The sequence below is a fragment of the Vombatus ursinus genome, unplaced genomic scaffold (genome assembly GCF_900497805.2).
Source record: "Vombatus ursinus unplaced genomic scaffold, bare-nosed wombat genome assembly UNPS02007460.1, whole genome shotgun sequence".
NCBI classification, from domain to species: domain Eukaryota; kingdom Metazoa; phylum Chordata; class Mammalia; order Diprotodontia; family Vombatidae; genus Vombatus; species Vombatus ursinus.
In genome coordinates this window covers 796,972-818,670 of record NW_020947238.1, presented here as the reverse complement: position 1 = coordinate 818,670, position 21,699 = coordinate 796,972, and the positions used below count along the sequence as shown (strand labels likewise).

At 36.7% G+C, this 21,699-nt stretch overlaps 1 pseudogene; it reads left to right on the top strand.

The window, feature by feature from the left end:
- The window catches only part of LOC114033811, a 56,490-nt pseudogene extending 35,054 nt beyond the window's left edge, over positions 1 to 21,436 (top strand).
- Positions 21,437 to 21,699: the final 263 nt, after the last annotated feature.

Sequence of the window (21,699 nt, the reverse complement as noted above, 5' to 3'; positions counted from 1 at the left end):
CCTGAAATTATTTGGAAAGTTTCTAGCTTATCCCTATTACATATAATATTTGCTGGTGGCTTTCAATAGATATTTATCTATTATATATAGATATTTAGATATCTTTATATATATATAGTCATATATAAATAGATACTTATCATGATAAGAAAAATTCCATTTATCCCTATGCTTTCTAATGTTTTTACAAGGAATGTGTTCTATATTTTGTTAAAATCTTTCCCTGAATATATTAAGATAATCATATGATTTCTGCTAGTTTTGTTACTGATATTGTCAATTTTGCTGATAGTTTTCCTAATATTGAACTAGTCCTGCATTCCTGGTACAAATCCCGTCTGGTCATAGTGTATTATCCTTGTGATAAGTTACTGTGATTTCATTACTAATGTTTTATTTGAAATGTTTGCATCAATATTCATTAGGGAAATCAGTCTATAATTTTCTTTCTGTGTTTTGGCTCTTCCTGGTTTAGGTATCAGTGACATATTTGTATCATGAAAGGAATTTGGTAGGACTCCACCTATTTTCCAAATAATTTATATTGTATTAGAATTAATTATTCTTTAAATGTTTGGTAGAATTCATCTGTAAATCCATCTGAACCCAAAGAATTTTTCTTAGGGAGTTCACTGATGGCTTGTTCAATTTATTTTTTCTAAAATAGGGTTTTTTAAGTATTTTATTTCCTCTTCAGTTAATCTGGGCAATTTATATTTTTATAGTTATTCATCTATTTCACTTAGATTGTCAGATTTATTGGTATATAGTTGGGCAAAATAGCTCCTAATTGGAGCTAGGTCTCAGCTAGGTCCAGTTGCCTGGGGCCACGGGTTTTTCCTGAGCTTCCAGCCCACAGACTGAGGGGGAGTCGAGTGGCTGATCAGAGGGAGATTGCAGGGATCTCTTGCTGAGGCAGGAATCTCTTGCTCTGCCCCTGCTTGGATCTGGGTCACAGTTCTAAGGGGCGGTCCTGGGGCGAGGTGGAACACTGGTGTGGTGGAGCTTGTTGTGGTGGTGGAGAGGAAACACCTTGCCCCTTATCATACCACCTTGGAAGAACTGAAAATTTATAGGTTCCTAGAAGTATCTCTGAAAACAGCTGTACAAACCCCCAAAGTTTGGGACAGTACACTCTTCACATTGGAAGCAGACTTTTACCTTAACAAAGAGTTTAAAACTTGAGTAATTGGCCGGGATCATGAGTAAAGAGCACAAAAAGAGTCAAACTATATTTTCTTGCTTTGGTGACAAAGAAGATCAAAACATACAACCTGAAGAAGACAACAAAGCCAAAGTTCCTACATCCAAAGCCTCCAAGAAAAATATGAATCAGACCCAGGCCTTGGAAGAACTCAAAAGGGATTTCGAGAAGCAGGTAAGAGAAGTATTGGAAAAACTGAGAGTTTTGCAAGAAAATCATGAAAAACAAGTCAACAGCTTGCTAAAGGAGACCCAAAAAAATACTGAAGAAAATAACACCTTAAAAAATAGCCTAACCCAAATGGCTAAAGAGGTCCAAAAACCCAAGGAGGAGAAGAATGCCCTAAAAAGCAAATTGGACAAATGGAAAAGGAAGTCCAAAAGATTACTGAAGAAAATACTTCCTTAAAAATTAGAATAGAGCAATTGGAACCTAGTGACTATATGAGAAATCAAGACACTGTAAAACAAATCCAAAATAATGAAAAATTAGAAAACAATGTGAAATATCTCTTTGGAAGAACAACTGACCTGGAAAATAGATCCAGGAGTGAGAACTTAAAAATTATTAAACTATCTGAAAGCCATGATCAGAAAAAGAGCCTAGACATCATCTTTCAAGAAATTATCAAGGAAAACTGTCCTGATATTTTAGAACCAGAGGGCAAAATAGAAATTGAAAGAATCCACCGATATCCTCCTGAAAGAGATCCCCAAAGGAAAACTCCTAGAAATATTGAAGACAAATTCCAGAGTTCCCAGGTCAAGGAGAAAATATTCCAAGCAGCCGGAAAGAAACAATTCAAGTATTGTGGAAACACAATCAGGATAACACAAGATCTAGCTGCTTCTACATTAAGGGACCGCAGAGCATGGAATATAATATTCCAGAGAGCAAAGGAGATAGGATTACAACCAAGAATCACCTACTCAGCAAAACTGAGTATAAGCCTGCAAGGGAAAAAAATGGTCATTCAGTGAAATAGAGGACTTTCAAGCATTCTTGATGAAAAGACCAGAACTGAATAGAAAATTTGACTTTCCAATATAAGACTCAAGTGGAACATGAAGAGGTAAACAGGAAAGAGAAAATAATAAGAAACTTACTAAGGTTGAACTGTTTACATTCCTGCATGGAAAGATGATATTTATAACTCATGAGATGTTTGTCAGTATTAGGGTAGTTGGAGGGGAAAAATTACATGTATGTATATATATAGATATAGATAGAGGGCACAGGGTGAGTTGAAAATGAAGGGGTCATATCTGGAAAATAAATTAAGGGGTGAGAGAGGAATATACTAGGAGAAGGAGAAATGGAGAGGTAGAACAGGGTAAATTATCCCACACACACACAAGAAAAAAAAAAAACAGAAAAGAAAAGGCTCTTACAGTGGAGGGGAAATGAGGGAAGGTTAGAGGGAATGAGTGAATCTTATTCTTATAGGATTTGACTTAAAGAGGGAATAACATACACACTCAATTGGGTGTGGAAATCTGTCTTACCCTACAGGAAAATAGGGGGAGAAGGGAACAAGAGAGTAGGGGAATGATAGAGAGGAGGGCAGATTGGTAAAGGGAGTAATCAGAAGCAAATACTTCTTAGGAGAGACAGGGTCAAAAGAAAGAATAGAATAAATGGGTGGGCAGGATGGGATTAAGGGAAATAGAGTTAGTTTTTCACAGCATGTCTACTATGGAAGTGTTTTGCATAATGGCATAGATATAACCTATATTTAATTGCTTGCCTTATCAATGAGGGTGGGTGGGGAGGGAGGAAGGGAGAAAATCTGGAACCCAAAGTTTTAAAAACACATGTTTAAAAAAAATGTTTTCACATGCAACTGGGAAATAAGAAATACAGGAAATGGGGCATAGAAATCCATCCTGCCCTACAGGAAAATTGAAGGGGAAGGGGATAAGAGAAGTGGGGGGAAAGATAGAAGGGAGGGCAGACTAGGGGAAGGGATGTTCAGAATGCATGCCATCTTGGGGTGGGGGGAGGGGTAAGATGGGGTGAAAATTTGGAACTCAAAACCTTGTGGAAATAAATGTTGAAAACAAAAAAATAAATAAATAAAAATTACCATAAAAATAAAAATAAATAGCTCCTAATTATTGCTTTAATTTCCTTTAATGTAGAAGTTGCTAAATTCTGTGTAATCCTGACTATGGATCCTTTATATTTGAGTTGTTCCTTTCTGGATGCTTGCAACATTTTCTCATTGACCTGGGAGCTCTGTAATTTGGCTACAGTATTACTTGGAGTTTTCATTTTGGGATCTCTTTCACGAAGTGTTCAGTGGATTCTTTCAGTGACTATTTTGCCACTGTGTCTAGACAAAATCAGTGCAGTTTTCCTTGATAATTTCTTGAAAAATGTTGTCTAGGCTTTATATATATATATGTGTGTGTGTGTGTGTGTGTGTGTATACTTATTCATTTATTTATCATGGTTTTCAGGTAGACCAATAATTCTTAAATTATCTCTCCTGGATCTATTTTCCAGGTAAGTTGTTTTACCAAAGACATATTTTATATCTTCTAATTTTTCTTTTTAGTCTTTTGATTTTGTTTGACTGATTCTTGATGTTTCATAGACTCATTAGCTTCCACTTGCCCAATTCTAATTTTTAAGGAATTAATTTCTTCAGTTAGCATTTGTACCTCCTTTTCCATTTGGCCAATTGTGTATTTTAAAGAACTGTTTTCTTCAGTCAATTATTGCGCTTCCTTTTCCAAGCTGTTGACTCTCTTTTACATAACTCTCCTTTCTTTACCCAATTTTTCTACCCCTCTTATTTGATTTTTAAAATCCTTTTTGAGCTCTTCCAAGAAGGGTTTTTTGGTCTTGAGACCAATTCATATTAACTTTGAGGCTTCAAATGTAGGCATTTTGACACTGTTGTCCTCTTCTGAGTTTGTCTTTTGATCTTCCTTGTTGCCATAGTAGCTTTCTATGGTCAGGGGTCTTTTCTGTTTTTTTGTTTTTTTGTTTTTGGCTTTGTTTTGTTTTTGTTGTTCTTTATTTTAGCCTATTTCATGACTTTTAAAGTTGAGCTCTGGTCCTGTAGCATAGGGGGCACTGTCCCAAGCTTCTTTTGCTAGGAACCAGGGGCCTGGTCACTAGCTTTTGTGTAGGGACATCCAAGGCTCATCATTTGACTACTCCATAGGGGTGGCCAAGCCTAGTCACACCTGTTATGCTGGAGTTCCAGGGCTGGCAGTTTGCTTTCTGTGATGTGGATGGAGGCCTCATAGTTCGCGTGCTGTGCCACTAGCTTCCTGAGCCAGGACCTTGGGATTTCAGTTGCAGATCTGTGCTATGGCTGAGAGCTTGTCACTGGCTTGCCCAGATACTGTCTATATTGGACTGTGCTGCCCTTTTACCCAAGTGTGACAGACCTTTCCTGAAGCCCTTCTAAGTTATCTTACACAGGAAAATTGTTTCATTTCATCTTTTTTTGAGGGCTCTGTCACTCCAGAATCTAATTATATGCTTGATTTAATGTTGTTTCTGAGGGGAAACTGGGGAGAGCTCACCCTATTTCCTCTCTTCTCTCTGCCCCCCTGAATGAACATTTTTATGCACTTTTCCATCATATAAAACACTTAAAAAATGAAACAAACCTATGATTTCATTGGTGTTGGTATTTCTTGATAAGGAATTCCTTCTACTAATTCAGATTGACACTTCTGTAGCTTATCATTTTAGAGAATTGCCTGGGACTTTGAAAAGTTAATTGATTTTTCCTAGGTCACACAACCAAAGAATAACAGAAGTGGCACTCAATGCCAGGTCTCCCTGACTCCAAGGTCAGCGCTCTATGCAACGTGCAACTGTTGCCTTTATAAATACTTATCTCCTCTACATTTTCCTTTTGCTTCACCACTTAGTACAGCATGCTAAATAGAGTTAGTTCTAATTTAAAAAAAAAAGTTGAATTAACCATTTATATCAGAGTTTAGTTTCTTTTAGTGTAAACAGTTTCGAAAGCTGACAGCATCAAAGTCCCATGTGGCCAGAATAAATGTAAAAATCACCCTATGACCAAAGTGGTCCCTCTCCTCCCATCCTTCTGAATTTTCCACTCCTTTTATGAACTTTCTCTTTGTAATGTCATGTCTGATGCTGAATTTGGCACAATGCCAATGTTACTGAGATATTTTTTAGAAGACAGCCGTGAGTGTTATTGACTTCATTTTTATCTTCACATGTGTGACACCCCTCAGATCCCTTCTTATCTGTCCACCCACTCACACAGAAATTGTCAGGTAGGAAGATTTTCCTGGTGAGGAACCTTAGATTGTAATATTAAATATTCATTGTTGACAGGTTAAGTTTCATTTAAAAAATTTTTTTAAATGTTTCTCCATGGAAGAACTTTTATGCATAGCTGGTTGATTTTTTCAGGGGTTCTATGAGTATGAAAAAGGTGAGCAAGTTTCCAGGTTTCACTGGCTTCTTCTAAGCTTTCAAAGGAAGTTGATAATAAAGAAATGAAAGGCCAATACATTCTTTTCTCTTCATGTCAGACCTCCATTATAGAATAAAAAATCACAGGACAGTTCTTAATTAATACTATTTGTGTTATACAGAAACTCACAAGGAAGCTATCTCATGAAGTTTTGCATCTGCATGAGGTATGATGGCAAGGCATTTGGAGAAGTCAATGCAATGCATAAAGTCTGCAGTTTGCTGTCATTAGAAAGACACAATCTTTGTCAATAGAAAATGAGAAAGAAGTGCTTTGAGGGTTTTAACATGCAAATTAATACAGTACTTACCTCATTTCCCCTCAGATTTTGCAGTATCTTATCTGTCACAACAAATAATTCTTGAAGTAAAGTGGGACTCATGGTGACATTGCTTAATATAGGAATTCTAAAGTCAAACAAGGTACATGACATTTGAATGTGAGCAGCCAGCATCCTCAGCCAGTCAATCTTTTAGTCTGGGGATTTAGGAGTGTTAGAATTGTCCTAATGAGTCAGATCTGTGGTTCATCTTGTGCAATATTCTGTTGTCAATGGAAACAATAAGGAATATGGATAGACTATAGGCAGTTCAATATAGTGGAAAGAGTTGGACTAGAATTAGGAGACCTGGATTCTGAAGTCTAAGGCAAAAATAAATTACATGGCTTTTCATTATGTGACCCAAGAATGTAAGAACTGTCAGCAAAAAAAGACATTAAAGAGTAAGTTTTCAGAATTCTTTCTTTTTTTTCCTTCTTATGTTCTTAAAATTTCTGAAAGTCCATTAATTTCCATATGATCCTCATGGCATGATGAGAAAAAAATCACTGGATTAAGGATAGTAAGGCCTGAATTCTAATCATGTTCTTCCACAAGCAAGTTGAGTGGTAAGCAAGTCAATTAATCTCTTTGAGTCTTACTTCCCTTAGCAGTAAAATGGGAATAATGATACTTGTACAAATAAACTTGTTCCTTTGTTTCTAGGACTGAATGACATAATAAAAGTAAATTGCTTGTTAAAGATAAAGAGGTATATAATTTTGAATGGCATCATTTATTGTCCTGTTTGACTTTAATCTTAAAGATTAGATATAGCCCAGCTTGTTTTAGTAGCCATTCACATTTTTTTCCAAATCCTTTTGAATCTATTTGTATTTCTTGCCAGAGCCACTTTGTGAGTGTAATAAGTCCAATGTATAAATTTACCCACTATATTGGGTAATATTTCTTTTAATTTGCCCTAAATTTACTTTGAGGCAGCTGGCAGCTCAATGGATAGAGCACTGGGCCTAGAGTTAGGAAGACCTAAGTTCAAATCCATCCTCAGATACTTCCTAGCTATGTGATCCTAATCAAGGTGCTTAACCTCTGATTGTCTGACAAAAGGATCTACTGGATCCACTGGAAAAGGAAATGACAAATTATTATAGTGTCTTTGCCAAGAAAATCCTTTGGAGAGCTATGATCCATGGGGTCACAAAGAGTTGGACACAACTGAATGGCAACAACAACAAATTTACTTTGCTGAATAACTTTATTGTTCAACTGGTTTATGCAATTATTTTTCTTATACATTATACCCTTTCCATATGCCCCCATAAATCTCCAAAAGGAAATCCAGTCATTGAGCTAGGGCCTTCTAACACTCTTGACATCAGATATATGCCAATGGAACAATTGTACTGGCAACTAATTATCTCACTCTCCACATGTCCATTCCTCTGACCAAACATCTCTCTGTTGACATCCTTCATACTATTTTTTTGCACTAATCTTGATTTGATAATGTGTTATATATAGTTTATGTAGCCAATCGTATGCCTCTCCATTGCCCTAGGATTCACTCTTAATGTCAGTTGTTTGGTAACTGTTAGAATTCATGACTTGTAGTCATATAGTATCACCAGATTATCAGAAGAGTATTGATGCTTTTAAAATGGGCATTTCTTTCACAGAGAAGCTTACAATCATAAAAAGGGCTATACTTTTCCCAAAGAAAATTTAATTTGCTACCCTCCTCCTGTTCAGTTCTAGACCCATCTCATTGTCCATTTGCAATATCTCTCTAAGATATCTTTAATAATTTACCAGTTCTTTTTTAATATATTTTCCTTTTTATTTATTTCTTTAAATATTTCCCAATTAACATGTAAAAAATTTACATTCATTTTTGAAAATGTTGATTTCCAAATTTTCTCCCTTTCCCTAACCTCTTCTATCCCTTAAAAAGGCAAGGGATATGATATTGATTATTAGTGTGAAGTCATGTAAAACATATTTCCATAGCAGCCATGTTGCAAAAAATTACACAAAACCAAGAAAATAAAGTAAAAAAAAAAAGTATGCTTTAATCTGCATTCAGAATTCATCCATTCTCACTCTGGAGGTAGATAGTATTTTTCATCATAGGTCCTTTAGAATTGTCTTGATTCATCATCTTGATCAGAGTAACTCTCACAGTTGTTCATCCATACAATATTGTTGCTACTGTGTACAATGTTCTGGTTCTGCTCACTTCACTTTGCATCAAAGTCTTCCCCTGTTTTCCTGAAACCATCCTGCTCATCATTTCTTACACCACAATAGTACTCCATCACAATCATATACCATAACTTGTGCAGTCATTCCCCCATTGATGGGTATCCCCTCAACATAAAGGATCACTTCTATGAAAAACCACATAAAGTCTATTCTACTTTATATCATAGTCTGGACAATAGGTTTTCTTTATCCACTTGGTCTTTCTTGTATGGTTTGTCAAAGTGAAACTTTTGAAATTCTTTTGAGTGATTATGGATCTTATTTAGGAGGCTCTACAGTGTTCTGGAGTCTGATTGAAGTATACTCCACCCTTATAACTCCGTTTTTGTTTTTGTTTTTTTATTATTTGGTTGTTTCTAGAACCTCCATTTTAAGGAGAATGATCAGGCCACCAATGCTTCATTCCTTTCCAATCTGTATCCCTGACTCTTCCCTTGGATTTTTCTATAATTTTCTTGGGTACTTTCATGCCCAACACTGCATACCTTTCCAGCTTTCTTTTATGTGTTGTTTTTCCCCATTAAAATATAAGCTCCCTCAGGGCAGAGACTATCTTTCTGCTTGCATTGTGTATTCCCAGCACTAGCATAAAGCTTGGCACTTAGTAAGACTTAATAATGCTTATAGACTTCCCCGGCCTTGTTTTAATTAGTTTAATGTTATCTGCAAAAAGATTAATATGGAATACTTCACCATTCATTGGAAATCCCTTGTTAGAAACTTCCCTAAAATCTGGGGGCCATGTTTTCCTGATAATTGGAAACCCACTATATTTAAAGGTCACAAGGCCATGCTTCCCCTTGACAATCTTTCTCCCATGCTGCCCAACTGCTGTTGTCAGAATTGTAAACCCAAATTTGTGCTGATCTGATTGGGGAGTGTCTACTTTTTTTGTTTTTCAAATTGATCTAGGATACCAGAACATGCTTCACAACAACCATCTTCCTGCAATCATCTGTACCAAAACCCACTTCCTACCTCTTGTTCTGGGTGGGGGGGAACTATATTACCAGTGCCATTATTTTTGGAAAAGACAGGCCAAATAATTGTTCTTTAGCTCCAATCACCATCCTTCAGACTTCCCAGGCCTAGATACTCCTCCAGAGGTTTTGTTTCCTCTTGTTAGAGGATAAACTCCTTGAGGGCAGGAACCATTTTGCTTTCATAGCTGCTTTCTTACAGCATAGCCAAGTGACTTGCAAATAGTAAGTGTTGAATGAGTTGTTTTCATTCATTTATTCATTCATTATGACAGTAGTAAAATGCCTTTAGTGAGCATGTCTTCTTTTTTCTACCTTATTTGAAAATGATTGGTCATTGGACAAAGTTATAACTGTTAACCCATCTTTCATGGAATTTTATGTACTTTTGACAAATTTAACACTGTGAAGGAAAAACTCTCCTCAAGCCACTTATAACTCCTCCTTTAGCAGAGGACTTTACTTCATTTTGTGCCAGAAAAAAATGAGAGCATCCATTGCAAGTTTCTTCTCCTGCTTAATTCTGTATCTCAAATTCTATACCTCAAATCCAAACATTATCTTCCTTTCACTTTTTTGGCTCTATTCTGAAAGGATAAGGTGAGCCTATTTACCAAGGCCAATACTTCTGATTATGCCCATGGTCAAATTCTCTTTCATTTGCTAGGTATCTTGCACATTCAATTGTCTCTTCTCTGTATAATTTTAAATTCTTTATTATTCACTGGCTCCATTCCAGTGGAGTACAAGCTCCATGAAGACAGGAACTGTCCCACTTTTGTATTTGTATTCCCACTTCCTAGAGAGTACCTGGCACATAGGAGATGACAAATACATATTTATTGATTAATTGATTCCGTATGCCCTATAAGAAACCATGATCTTTCGCTGTCTTAAAAATCATTACTTGTCCTCCTATACTCTCAGGACATTCTCTCTCCTACCTTTCAATGTCACTCTCTTAGAAAAAAGTTACTGCATTTATCTCTATTTCCTCACCTCCTGTGTATTTCCCAGACTATTTGCACTTAACTTTTATTGCCACTAGTCATTTCAAACTGCTATCTCTATTATCAGCAAACTTTTATTAATTGCTAAATATAATGAACTCTTTTCTCTCTGCAACCTTCTCGACCTCTTAGGAGCATCAAATTTTATTAATTATCCTATCTTGGATACTTTTTCTCCCTGAATTTCTATGACCTACCTCTTCTGGTAAACATCATACCTATATGACCGATTCCCCATCTCCAACCATCACTGGATTATGTCATGTCCCAACCATCATATGTATGTTACCAAGGGGTCTGTCCTGGGACCTCTTTCAGTCATCTTATAAGCTTCTATGGTTCAAAGATCATCTCTTTGAATATAGCTTCCAAATCTGTATATTCAATCTTCTTTTTTCTACTGATCTCTAATCCTATATCTCTACCACCTGAATATCTCTATTATTCAATACAACCAGAAATCCATATTCTTTATACCCCTTTTTTAGCTAACTGCCACCTTTCTACTCTTTCTCTTGCTACAGCCCCAACTGTTTTTTATGGCAAGTGGGTAGCACAGTGGAGAGAGCATGAAGACCAGAAGTTCATATTTGGACTTAAGATACTTATTATCTGGGCAAGTCACTTAACTTCTGACTGCCTCATTTTACTCATCTATAAAAAGGGGAAAATAACAGCACCTATCTTGCAGGGTTTTTGTGAGGATCACATGAACATTGGTTAAAACTTAGCACATTTGGTACATAGGAGCACTATATAAATGCTTATTCCTTTCCTTTCTCTATTCCTCCCTCTCTCTTCCTCAATTCATACCAGTGAACTTGTAGTTAGAGGACCTGGTTTCTAACTTACAAGTTATGCAACTCTGAGCAAGTCACTTAAATTCTCTAAGTTCCAGTTTCATAATCTGTAAAAGGAAGATAAAAAGTACTTGTTTTCTTGATCTCACAAGTTGTGAGGAAGGTACTCTTACCATGGAACAAGTCATGGGAGTTATTTAGTTCAAATCCCAACTTGGCTCATTCCTAGCTGTATGATATGGAGTAAATTACTTAACCTTTCTGGATTGCATCAATAACATTAGAAGGTTTGGCCAGGTGAACTTTAAGGTCCTTTCTAATTAAAAAAAAATCTATTAAATCTAAAAGCAAGTGTGAGTCACCATTATTAATCAATCAATAAATATTAAGCACATATGATGTGTCAGGCACTGGACCAATTGCTAAAAATGAGGCTAAAGAAAGTCCCTGCACTCAAAGAGCTTACAATCTAATGGGAGAGTCTGTGTGTGTGTGTGTGAGTGTATGAGTACACAGACACACAGACATATACACCCATATATATGTATGTATGTGAATATATATGTATATATATATAGAGAGAGAGAGAGAGAAAGAAAGAGGAAGAGAGAGAGAGAACTTACTTTGTGCATATATATGCACAAAGTAAGCTATATTATATAGGATGAATAAGAAATAATTAAAAGTGAGAAAGCAATGAAATTAAGAGAGGTTGGAGAAGGCTTCCTGTGGAAGGTGGGATTTCAGTTAAAGGAAGTGTGGTCAGTTGTTTGAGCAGGAAAGGAAGGCTTTTCCAAGCATGTGGGTCAGCCAGAGAGAATATTTGGAGCCAAGAGATGAAATATCTCATTTGTGGAACATTCAGGAAGTCAATGTCACTGGATTGAAGAGTACATTCTGGGGAGTAAAGTATAAAAAGACTGAAAAGGTAGGAGTGGGAAAAGTTATGAAGGACTTTGAATGCCAAACAGAGCATTCCTGGAGGCAATAGGAAACCACTGGATCATATTGAGTAAGGGAGCAACATGATTGAACCTGCGTTTTAAGAAAAAAACAAACACTTCACTTTTGTTGCTGTTCAGTCATTTCAGTTGTGTCCGACTCCCCATGACCCCATTTTGGGGTTTTCTTGGCAAACACACTGGACTGGTTTGCCATTTCCTTCTCCAGATCATTTTAAATATGAGAAAACTGAGGCAAACAGGGTTAAATGACTTGACCAGGGTCATACAGCTAGTAAGTGTCTAGGTCATGAAGATGAATCTTCCTGATTCCAAGCCCAATGCTCTATCCATTGAGCCACCTAGATGCTCATATTTACTAACCCTGTGTTTTCATTTGGGGACCATTAAAATTAACTCGGTCATGTGTTCTTCCCTTTTATTATGATAGACTCTTGGGCAGTTTACATAGACCTAGCCTATTTCATCACAAACATAATGCCCTTTTCACTAGAGGGTCCAACCATATGCCTACCAAAAGCATATTTTCTCTCTCTCTCTCTCTCTCTCTCTCTCTGTGTGTGTGTGTGTGTGTGTGTGTGTGTGTGTTTCTCTTTCTCTTTTCTTGACATCATATTGCATCCAGATGATTCCTTAAATCAAACCTACTTCAGACCTTTGGCTACTCTCTAATCAGCTAAAACCTCTCTCTGCTGAAACATGGAAAGGACATTTTAGTCCTATTTCAGACTTCAAAAGAAATATGAGAACATCTGCAATGGCAGATTGGGCAGTGGGAAGACTTGGATTTGGAATCAAAGGACCTAGGCCCAAATCTTGAACAAGTCACTTCACCCTCTGGGTCTCAGTTTTTTCATCTGTACTGGATGATCGGTGAAATCCATACATGTTGTATCGAACCACAACCTAGGTGAGTTCAGGAGTTTTGATTCTCTCCTCCACACAGACTCAAAATCAAATCTAATTTCTTGGTGGAGATGAAAGTCCTATCAACATCCTAATTTATGAGGATTTTAATTATTTAAAAATGATCCTGAGGCAGCTAGGTGGTGCAGTAGATAGAGCACCAGCCCCAGAGTCAGGAGGACCTAAGTTCAAATCCGGCCTAAGACATAACACTCACTAGCTGTGTGATTCTGGGCAAGTCATTTAACCCCAATTGCCTCACAAAAAAAAAAATGATCCTGTAGTTCATCCCAATTGAATCAATAATCACAGTCCACATCACAAAGAATGGGACTATCTCAAACTCACTTGCTGATCAGCTGCTCTCATTGCTAGAACAGTTAATTCTCAAACTAATCTTCCCCTGGAGGTGGGGTTCATCCACCCTCCTTTTCTTCCTATAAGCCACATCAATATTCTTCTATTTTCTCATCTTTTATCCTCCTTTATTCTTGCAGTTTACAGAAGATGAAAAAATGGAAAAACTATATATGTATATAATTTAACTATTTCATTTCCCCTCCTTTCTTTTTTAATCTGCCTTCCTCGCTCATCTAAGTTCTTCAGTTTTTATTTATCTTCCCTTTTCTTCAAAGTTCCTATTTTCAGATACTCACCAATTTCCCTGTAAAAAGGTAGGGGAGAGGGAGAGGCTTGGCATGTGCCATCTTCCACAGTTGAGTACCAACTGATATTGGTGCTTTAAAATTCCTATTTAGTATTTCAAGTTCTTTATAACCTGGCAATGGAAAGATAGTAGGTAGATAGTCATGTACCAGGAAACAAGTAGGCCAGTTTTGCTGGAATAAGGAGTGCTTTGAGGAGGGTGGTGAAAGGATACAAGGAATGGACGGATGGGATAGAGGCTGGATCTGTGATTTTATGGACTTAGGTCCCAGCCCATGAAACTTCCACTACCAAAGCAGGTTAGCACCTCTTTTTTTAATTGCTTCCCTATATAACCTTAGAGACCTCCCCAGATCACTGAGAAGCTAAATCATTTGTTCAAGTTCTCATAATCAGAATGTGTCAGAAGCAGGACTTGACCAAGGTATTCTTGGCTTCAAGATTTTGCACACTATACTATTCTCTGAAATTATTCTGGTGAAATGGGGGCCAGGTTATAAAGAACTTGAAATACTAAATAGGAGTATGTGTTTTGTGCTGCAGGAGAAAGGGAATGATCCTACATGCAAGAGAGGCCTGTGAAAATATCATGGGAAAAGATTGAAGAACCATCATTAGTTGGTGCTCAGCTGTGGGAGATGGGATGCATCTCCCTACTTCCACACTGGTAATACTCTTTCTCCTCAGCTTCATCTCTTGGAATAGCAAGATCCCTTTAAGATTTAGCACAAATTCCACTTTCTACAGGAAACACTTTCTGACCCCTCCTCACCACTTTCCCAGTGCTGACCATCCATGTCTAATACTCAAATTCTTTTGCATTTATGTTGCCTATTATTTATGTTTATTTGTATTTGTATTGTTTACTTAAGTGGAATTCAAGCTTCGTAAGGGCAAAGACCCATTTTGCCTTGTGTTCCAAAGGCTTAATAATTGTTGAATCCAAATGAATTTCCACTTTCTAGTTTGTTTATCTTTTTTATTATATGCATAACAAAAAGTTCACTTTTATCTATTGTGTCTCCAATGATGTCTTCTTAGCATGCACAGGCTATAGAAAATCCCCTTTCATCCTCAAAATTTCAACAAACAATTTTTTTAAATTCATCATTTATTTTTATCTTGTACTGCTCCCCATCCCCCAGAGTGAGAGGTGCCTTTCCCATTAATTCCCCAAGCTTCCTGGGCTACAAGACTGTTGCACCCTATCTTTCTGCTGGCTCAGCTACTCCAGGGTTTTTCCTGGGGTGATATTTTCTGGGATTTCAGAGGTCAATAAGGGAGGGTGAGAGCAACTTACTTCTTACTCCACCACCTTGGCTCCTTTTACCTAGTCCAATAATTCTTAACTTTTCTCTCCTTGATCTATTTTCCAGGTCAGTTTTTTTTTTTTTTTCCAATGAGATAGTTCACATTTCAGTCTACTCTTTTTTATTCTTTTAATTTTGTCTTATTGCTTCTTGATGTTCCAAGGATTTATTAGCTTTCACTTGCCAAATTCTAATTTTTAAGAAATTATTTTCTTCAGTGATCTTTTGTTCCTCCTTTTGCATTTGGCCAATTCTACTTTTTTAAGAAGTTCTTTTCTTCGTTGAATTTTTGTACACTATTTCCCATTGGCCAAATCTGCTTTAAAAGGAGTTTTTCTCATCAGAAAATTTTTGTATGTCTTATTCTATTTGGCCAGTTCTGCTTTATAAGGTTTTCTTCTCTTCATTGGATTTTTGTGTCTCTTTTACCATTTGGTCTATTCTGTTTCTTAAGGTATTGTTTTCTTTAGTATTTTTGGTGCCTTTTTTACCAAGCTGTTGGTGCCTTTTTTACCATGCTGTTGACTCCTCTTCTTTCATGGTTTACTTTCATTAATGTAATTTATTTTCCCAATTTTTCCTCTAACTTTTATATTTGATTTTTAAAATCTTTTTAGCTCTTCCAGAAATTCTTTGGGGCCTGAGATCAATTCACTATTTTCTTTGAGGCTTTGGATGTAGCAGTTTTAAATTTGTTGTCTTTCAAGTTTGCATTTTGATCTTTCCTGACACCATAGTAATTTTCTACAATCATGATCTTTTGTCACTGTGGTTGTTTTGGTTTACTCATTCTTCCTGCCTCTTTCTTGACTTTTAACTTAATATTAAAGTTGGGTTCTACTCCCAGGGCAACATGGATCCTGTTCCAAGCTTTGGGATTTTTATGTAGCTATTTCTAGGGGTTTTTAGGTTTCCATTTTTCTATGGTGTATGATGTAAGGAAAGCTATGTTCAATATTTGTCTGGCCTGTGTGCTGGTCTTTGAGTAACCACAAGCACACTTTTCTGACTTAAAATTGTGGCAAGGATTCCCCTCTCCCTTGGACCTGCAAGCTTTGATATGGTAATGCTTCTCCTCCCCCTGGAACTGCAACTCAGGATGTGACCCAGATCTGAGTATGAGCAATGCAACAGAGTCTTACTCAATGCCATCAAAGAATCCTTTGTAATCTCCTTCTAACAAGTTGCCCTACCCCCTTACTGCTGCTGGAGTCATGTTTGATTGAGTCTCTCCCAAGGCCTACTGATGGTTTGCTGGGGTAAACTGTTCCACTCTCACTCTCACTGTGGTGTGATATACCTTTCTTGCTAAACTTCTAAATAGTCTTAGGCTAGATAATTGTTTCATGCCACCCTTTTGTGGGTTCTGCTACTCCAGAATTACCTTAAGGCATTATTTAAAGTTGTTTGAAGTGGAATTTGGGAGCACTCAGACAAATCTGTGCCTTTTTTCTGCCATCTTGGCTCTGTCCCCTGGTAAAATTTTTGATGTTGCCCTAATTTACTTACAATGTCACCACTTATGTCTAAATTATTTATCTATTTTGATATTATTTTGGTATGCAGTGTGAGATACTGATCTATAACTAGTTTCCACCAAAGTGCTTTCTAGTTTTCCCAGGAGATTTTTACCAAATAATAACTTCTTGTCTAAAAAGGTTGTCTCTTTCAGTAGTCATCTACTACTGTGTACAGAGTATCTAATATATACCCCTGACCTAGAACTCTATTCCTTACCCATTATCAAATTACTTTCATGGTTATCACTTTGTAATAAAGTTTGAAATCTCTTACTGCTAAGCCATTTTCCTTTCCTTTTTTTTCCATTGACTCCCTTGACATTCTCAACTTTTTTTCTTCCACAGAATTTTGTTATTACTTTTTCTATCTCTACAAAATAATTCTTTGATAGTTTGATAGGTGTGGTACTAAATATGTAAATTAATTTAGGTAAAATGAATGTTTTTAATTACATTGGCTCAACAATTAATATTTCTCCAGTTGCTTATATCTGACTTTATTTGTCAGAAAAAAAAATGTATAATTGTATTAAAATAGTTCCTGGGTTTGTCTTGGCAGTTAGACACCCAAGTATTTTATGCTTTCTGCAATTATTTTTAATGAAATTTATATTTATATTTCTTCCTACTGAGTTTGGTTGGTAATATATAGAAGTGCTCATGATTTATATGTTTTTTAATCCTGTAACTTTGCCAAAATTTTTAATTGTTCAACTAGTTTTTTAGTTGATTTTCTTGAGTTCTCTAATTTTACCATCATATTATCTACAAAGAATGATAGTTTTGTGTCCTCATTGCCCATTTTCATTCTTTTAATTTCTTTTTCCTATCTTGATATAGCTAGCATTTCTAGTACAATATTGAATAATAGTTTAGATAAAGGTCATCCTTGTTTTGTCCCTGATCTTATTGCAAGGCTTCTAGCTTATGCCTGTTACACATAATGCTTGCTCTTGGTTTTAGATAAGTACTAGTTGTCATTTTTTTAAAGTTCCATTTATCCTATATTTTCAAGTGTTTTAAATAGGAATGAGTGTTACATTTTTTCAAGAGCTTTTTCAGCATCTATGGAGATAAATCATGTGATTTTTGTTGTTTTTGTTATTGATATGGCCAATTATGTTTTTCCCCCTAATACTGAACCAGCTTTGTATCCTTGGTATAAATCTTCCCTGGTCATAGTGTATTTGTGATATATTGCTGTGATCACTTTGTTAATATTTTATTTAAAATTTTTCTGTTAATATTCATTAGGGAAATTGGTCTATAGTTTTATTTCTCTGTTTTTGCTCTCCCTGGTATAAGTATTATTTGTGCCATGGTAGGAATTTGGTAGGAATCCTTTATTTTTCCAAATAGCTTACTTAGTATTGCAGTTAATTGTTCTTTAAATGTTTGGTAGAATTCATTTATAAATCCATCTGGTACTAGAGATTTTTCCTTAGGGAGCTCACTTATGGCTTTTTCAATTTCTTTTTCTAAGCTAGGATTAAGTATTCTATTTCCTCTTCTGTTAATCCAGGCAATTTATATTTCTGTAAATATTCATTGATTTCACTTAGGTTGTCAGTTTTCCTGTTAGCTATTTTGGGCAAAATAGCTCCTAATAATTGCTTTAATTTCCTCTTCATTTGTGGTGAATTCACCCTCTTCATGTTTGATACTGATAAATTGGTTTGCTTCTTTTTTAAAATAAAATTTAGCAATATTTTATCCTTTTATAGTTTTTTTCATAAACCAGTTTCTAATTTTGTTAGTCCAATTTTCAATTCAAAAATTAAATTTTTATATCCTTTCAATTTTATTAGTCTCTCTTTTCATTTTTAGGATTTCCAATTTGGTATTTAATTGGAGATTTTTAATTTGTTCATTTTCTACTTTTTTTTTTAAATTGCCATGCCCAACTTATTGTTCTGTTGTTTCTCTATTTTATTGATGTAAATATTTAGCTTTATACATTTTCCCCTAAGTACTTCTTTGGCTTCATCCCATAAATTTTGGTATGTTGTCTCATTCTTGTCATTCCCTTTAATAAAATTATTCATTGTTTTTTGATCTACTCATTCTTAAGGATTAGATTATTTAGTTTGCAATTAGTTTTTAACCTATGCTTCCAAGGCCTTTTATTGAATGTAATTTCATTATGGTCTGGAAAAGGTGCGCTTAACATTTCTGCTTTTTTTTCTATTTGTGAGGTTTCTATGTTCTAATACATGATCAATTTTTGTGAAGATGGTATGTACTGCAGAGAAAAGGGGTATGCTTGTTTCTATTCCCATTCACTTTTCTCCAGAATTATTTCATATCTAACTTTTCTAAAATACTTTTCATCTCCTTAAATTCATTCTTATTTATCTTGTGGTTAGATTTATCTAGTTCTGAGAGGAGAAACTTGAGGTCTTCCACTAATACAGTTTTATTGTGTATTTCCTCCTATAACTCACTTAACTTTTCCTGTAAGAATTTGGATGTTCCATTATTTGGTGCCTCTATATTTTGTATTCATATTACTTCATTGTCTGTTACCTTTTAGAAAAATGTACTTTTCTTGATTATCTCTTTTAATTTACTCTAGTTTTGCTTTTGCTTTGTCTGAGTTCATGATTCCTAACTCTGCCTTTTTTTTTAACTTCATCTGAAGCATAAGAGATTCTGCTCTAGCTCTTTATTTTAACTTTTTATTTCTTTTGCAAGGTTTTTTTCTTATAAACAACATATTATTGGATTCTGGTTTTTAATCCATTTTGTTATCTACTTTTGTTTTATATGTGAGTTCATGCCATTCATTTTAATAGTTATGATTATTAACTGCATTTCCGTCATCCTATTCTCTTCTGTTTACCCCACCCTTCACCTATCCCTCTTCTAAAGTCTGTTTAGCTTTTGACCACCACATCCCTTATTCCACCTTCCTTTTATCAGCTTCCCCAACCCTTTTTCTTATCCCTCTCTTTTCCTACTTCCTTGTTGGGTAAGATAGATTTTCTCTGTGTGTGTGTGTGTGTGTGTGTGTGTGTGTGTGTGTGTGTGTGTGTGTATTCTCCTTTTTTGAACCAATTCCAATGAGAGTCAGGTTCAAGTATTGCCCACTGCACCCCACATTCCTCCTCCATTATTAAAGTTGTTCTTTGCATGCCTCTTTTACGTGAAATAATCTTCCCCATTCTTCCTTTTCCATCCACTTTCACCCAACTCATTCCATTTTCTAATCTTTTCAGGGTTTTTTTTTCATTTTGAGATCATCCCCACATAATTGCCTGGCACCCATGCCCTCAACAAGCTTTTATTAAGCAGCTAAAATGTGCTGGGCCCTAGAGAGACACAGACTTGCATCACAAGATCAGAGATTTAGAGCTGGAAATTGGGTTAAGAAACCACCAAGTCCAAACTCTTCATTTCACAGATGAGAAAACTGAGGCCCAGAAATATTACATTACTTTCCCAAAGCTTCAAAGCTAGTAAGTGTCTGAGAAGGAATATGTACTTAGATTTTGCTAACTGGAAGTTCAGTGCCCTATCTCTTACCCTATTCTACTTTTCATAATCCTCACAGGTAGCTAGGCAGTGCAGTGGATAGAGTGCATGACTTAGAAACAGGGAGAGCTGAGCTGAATTCCTGCCTCAGATTTTCTCTAGCTATGTGCCACTTAAGCTTTATCTACCTTAGTTTCCTCATCTGTAAAATGAGGCCAATGATATCACCTACCTTCACAAAGTTGTTTTAACAATCAAATAATTTAACACATGCAAATGCACTTTGCAAACTTTAGAGAACTTTATGAATTCTGGCTACTATTATTACATACCCTGTTCTCAAAGATATGTATATAAACACATTATAGCACAAAAAATGGGAGAAAAGTGCTAAGAAGAGGATTTCTGAGTGTGGGATCCAAAGGTGCTGCAGAACCTTGGCCAGGCACTCCAAATAGACCTCATCAAACCGGGACCTAATCTGGCTGCCCTCCTTGGAGGGGCAGATGCCTTTTGGAACCTGCCCCAGGGGAAGGACCAAGGATTTGAAGGTGGAATCTACCCACCTGAGGTGGTTGCTGCAGCAACCCTAGTGAGTGCCAAGGCTGGGACAAAATTCATGTAGGAGGTCTTTCTGCTAACCCGGTTTCTGATTAGCATGGGGAATTGGAGAAAAGATTGTCATGGAAAGTAATTAGGAAGATTGAAGATGAGCTGGTCATTCCTGAGAGGTTGTGACCCAGCATTTCATCCTGGTGGGGAAACTGTGACTATCCACCTGGTGCTGCTGGCCTGGGGTGTGGAGGCCATTTACTGGGAGGAACTGAGCAGATTCATGTGTAACACCAGGAAGGCCAAAATATCTGCTGTAACATCTTTGCATTCCTCTCCCACCTACTCTTCTGGGTGTTCCAGATCATCCTGGTTACTGTACCCACTGTGTTCTACCTGGGCTATGCCGTGCACCATCTGTCCCAGTGCCAGATGACCCACGACCAAGAGGAGGAAGAGAATGAGCCCATGATCAAAGAGAATAAGCCTGAGATGGAGCCCATGATGGTCACAGGAGTATCCTCAGGGACGGTCTCCTGGAGGCCTATGTTGGGCAGTTGTTGGTACAATCTGTCTTAGAGGTGGCCTTCCTAATGGGCCTGTATCTGCCCTATGGCTAGGAAGCGCCTTTCTCCTATGTCTGCCAGCACAGCCCTTGTCCCCACACTGTGGACTGCTTTGTATCTCGTCCCACAAAGAACACCATCTTCCTGCTGGTCATGTAGGCAATCAGTGGCCTCTACTTCCTGCTCATTCTGATTGAGTTACTGCACCTGGGCCTGGGAAGCATGAAAAATGGGGGATACAGTTCTGCCCCACCTCTGCATTCCAAGGGTCTCAAACCGTAACTGGAGCAAATGCAGAAACAGCTGCATCTGGTCCAGAAGCAAATGGACATGGCATTGCATCCGGGCACACCTCTGGCAACAGCGCCTAACTGTTCAGGTTGGCCTCCAACCTATGATATCCCTACTCAGCAAACCGTCACAAACAATCCCAGAAAGGGACCCATCTCTCTAAGACAGAACTGTGACCTACAGGAGATGTTTCTTGTTCAACTGCAATTGCATCTCCACACATGATGAGGAGAAATGAGAGCTTTGGGATTCAGAGGATTAAGAGCCTGAGAATCACCAATAAAAGCTTTATATTTTAAAGTAATTTTTGTATCCTTTGAGATATATGCATGCATGTGTGTGTATGCATATGTGTACATACATATGTATACACACATAGCCATATGGGAGAGGAGGGATAGGCCATCAAGGCCATCAAGACCTGTCCCTCAACATTGCT